A 4,246-nucleotide genomic window follows, 5' to 3' on the forward strand; every position below is an offset into this window, starting at 1 on the left:
GCAGCAAGCACTCCTAATATCTGAGATATATTTCGATTCCCACACTTAAACATATTTAAAACAGACCTTATTGTTCATATTTCCTTTAGCCATAAATTCTCATAGAGGATTTGTTAATTGCCATTTACTCATAATGTATTAATTCTTCAGAAAACTGTCATTGACCAAAAAAAATAACCTGTTAAATGAAGTAGAAATGTACGAGTTTTTTGGAAAGTTTGTTGGATGCTGTTTTGCTGAGGCAAACACATAAAGCAGTATTTTTCTCAAGTGGACACAAGTGAAAGACTAAAGTAGACTTAGGAAGAAATGTTTCACTGAATCAGACACAGAGAAAAGGATGATTTGCTAAAGTAAATTCATGAAAGGACACATGATGAAAGATTCTTTGCTAACAACAGACATGTATTGGTCTGCCTTTCGTTGCACAATTAAGCTGCTTTTGTCAGGACTACATAGAGAGAAATGCACCAAAAAATGTCTGCTAGTGTACTGTAATTTCTTGCTACTTCTACAGACTTAGGCAGAATGGATACATGGATGCAAGGTGAGGCAAGACCCATGCTGAGACAAGGCAAATGGAAGATACCACGTGAGGTTTGGAGGGAATAAATAAGACTCCATAGAGTGACACAGAGAGAGATTTGCTTGCTGGTACAACAAGCTGTGCAATGCTTGTGGGTCTTGCTTCTTTTCTGATCTTTGCTTCCTTGAGAGAGGCACAGCTGAAAACTTCTGGTGTTCCTGTTAGTACATACTGCTGACTGCAGCTGGTGTTGAGGCCTGACTGCCTCTGCTATGTCATGCCAGTGTTGCTGATTCTTGTTTGTTATCCCAATTCTATCAAACTGGACTGCTGGTGTATCCATGAAGTATTTCTGAGTGGACTGAGCTGCCACTTCTACTAACCAATGGACTGAACTGCCAATTTTCAGACAACACAGACTGGAGTTGCTCTAAAGAACCTTTATAAACAAGTCCACTTTCCCCTCATATCCTTTCTTTTCCACTATCACTGGAAGGTGGTTGGCTACAAGGAATATTAAGATATTTAAGAATTATCATTAAAAGTCAGGTTTGAAAAAATTAAAGTTACAGTCAAATGATCAGCAAATGCATAAAAATATGTATTTGTATGCATTCATGCTGTAGAGCATTTGATTACACTATATATGATGTGCTCGGATTATTTATTGGGAAAAAAACCATGTTTCTAATTCTGTTGTGCCAAAACACATAATTTTCATTCCACTTTCTAGAATATAGACACATTAGTATGCACCTTAATTCCAAACAATAAAGGTGATGTTATTTTGTAGAAGGAAGCAATTATGTTTAAAATTCATGCCCAAGTGAGAGGCAGACAAAATGTCAAATCAGAGAAAGATTTGAAAAATAAGATATGCCGTATCTTATGAGACAAGAAAGAAATGAGAGGCTACTTAAGAGACAACAGCAGAGGGGGGAGGGATGTTTTAATGGAACAGTTTTTTGTTTTGTTTTGGGGTTTTGATTTTGTTTTTATTTTGTTTTTTTGTTTTGTTTGCTGTTGTTGTTCTTTATGTTTTGTTGTTGTTCTTTTTTTGTCCTGAGCTATTCCCGTCCCGCAGGAACGCACACAGAACACAAGTCAAGACCTTTCGTGGTTACACTTTATTCATAATCGTGAGGTAGAACCAAGAAGGATAGAAATGTGTTGCTATATATACCCACAGGTGTGACATGTTAATACTACTGGCGGTTCCACCCACAGTCTCAAATGTCCCGGGGGACGGACTAGTGACTTGGCGGGCATTTGCTCCGGCACATGCGCACAATGGAGCTTAGCGCCATCTAGTGACAGCACGTATTATCACGGCTTCCTACATCTCCCCCTTTTAGTTATAATAAAACAAGGCTGGTCTAGGCAATGCAGTTATGTCCATCTACTGTGGCTCCTGTTTTAGGTCATTCCTCCAATGTTACAGCCTTACCTGTCGTTGGAAAACCCTATCGCCACCGGACCCCGTGCCTTAGGTTGGTCTGTGCATGAGGAAAGTTGCCCCGTCTTTGGATACCGCAGTACTGTGTGACAGTAACTGCTAAATGACCTAGGGTGAACTCTACAAAAGAGGCCAGCCAAAAAATGAATTAGTGGGGAAATCATGCTCATCCCATCGCGTGCAATGAGGAAACCTCAGCTATGTAAAAGGCTGATCAATGATCAGTGAGTCTCTCTCATTCCAGTGCAATGGATCCACAGATCCTTGGAATGTAATAACAGAGAACTCAGATGCCAATTAAGTTCTGAGCATGGATAGCCAAATATCAGAAGAGGTGCCTTGCTCTATGGCAGCAAGTGCTTGAGCAATTACCACCTTGTCACGTCTCTGTTGAGATCTGAGTTTGCAAACCAGCCACAGTAAAAACACTAATCCACAACACAGGGCTGCCCCAAATAGGCCTACTCCCACCCATTCCTTAAAATATGAGAATGCAGAAGACATCCAGGAAGTAAGTCCTTTGATTCCATCAACCAATGACGGGTCCAAGTGCATGGAATTAATCGCCATCACTGCTACACGTAGCACCTCAAGCTTTTCATCAAATCCATCAGACCAGTTTCCTGTAAGAAACAAAGACAATTCTTTAGATAGAATAGCTACACGCATCCAACTTTCATATTGGACACTAGTAATACATAAGGCTCCTGATTTCTTATCACAGCCAAGCTGTGCCATTTGGAGCAGAATTTCCAGCCTTTCCTCCACCAGATCAATGCGCTGGTTCACTATCATTAGCCCACCTTTTAATTGGGCACTGAGCACTGAATGTTGATCAATCGCATCTGCCACAGAGGAGGACAACTGCTCGATAGTTGTGCTTGACTGGACTGATGTTGTCATAGCAATTCAAGCAGCCGTAGCTGCCCCCGCACTGGCAGCTATTGCCACCATAACAGCTGCAGTGATGCCAAAGTCTCGCTTTTGCCTGAGCAAAGATATGGTGGAAGGAGTCTCCACAGGGACAGGAATCCATCGTGGAATCTTGGCAAACATTGCACGGCTGGCCCACTTAAGGTTCCAGCATTGTGCCATCCAGCAGGTTTCATTAGTACAGGATTCAAAGGATCCATTAGAAAGAATAAACAAGAAAGGGGTGTACACACAAACTGGAGTATATGGATAATTAATTTGTTTTACCAGGGTCTTATTAAGTCCAGTGATTTCAGTAGTAGAATTTTGATAAATGGTTCTATCAGGTAATAGAACTTGATGAAACTGAGCAAATTTTGAAATACCAGTAAAAATCGCTTTTCCAGCAGCTCCTCCTTGGAGGAAAACCAAGGGATTAATATCTGTACAGCTACCATTAATCCCACAAAGTACCCATTTATGAAAAGGATGCATTTTAAAGTCTTGTATGAAAAGTCCCTTTTTCATAACATATTTCTTTTCTGGGTCACCTATCATGTTGGGAGAAAGGGAAAAGGTTTTACTCTTATCTGCCCAACGAGTGATGGAGGATTGACAATCAGACCAAGGTGGGATCAGCCCTTCATCTTCCAAGTCACAATGAGGAGCCAGTTTTGGTTGATTGGGGCATTCTTTGAAAAGTTAGGTGGTAGAAATGTACCATTAACCCAAATTGCCTCCTGCCAGAAAATCCGATTTGTAAGGGTTATATCTCTGTTGGAGGTGTCTTGGGTTGTATTTACCCAACCTCCTCGGTGCTTAATAAACATTCCCAAAGCTCGTCTGGTGAGTCTGATACAATCTCCCTATTCATTAATTTGGAAACAGAGAGAACCTCGTTCCTTAAAGGAGCGTTTTTCTCCCAGTCGTGCCCAGATAGGGTCATATGGTAGGTATGGCAGGCCTAAAGTTTTATTGGTCGTAAAAAACTTGGGAAAAACAGATGTATCATGACGGACAGGCATGGGCTTAGGGAAGGCAGACAGAATTGCCCATCTATAGTCTCCAAATATACTAGGAACCCAAATCCACAGAGGTAGCACGAGGGCTAGAGGTAGTTTCCAAGGGATCCATCCGGGAGTCATTTTCAGGTGTCAGAATTCTTGTGTCAGTCGTTCTGGCAGCCAGAATGGGTTGTCTTCTTCCTGTGGGAAAACACAAACAGCTCCCCTGGATCTTATTAATATAGGATCCGGGCCTTTCCAGAGACCAGTCAAAACATCTTTCCATTTTACCATCTCTTTTTGCCTGTCAGGCTCTGAACAATGACGTTCAGCAGCAGTGTGGCCTTG

The sequence above is a fragment of the Mus caroli genome, unplaced genomic scaffold (assembly GCF_978045245.1).
Source record: "Mus caroli unplaced genomic scaffold, Mus_caroli_1 scaffold_1, whole genome shotgun sequence".
In the NCBI taxonomy this organism is placed as follows: domain Eukaryota; kingdom Metazoa; phylum Chordata; class Mammalia; order Rodentia; family Muridae; genus Mus; species Mus caroli.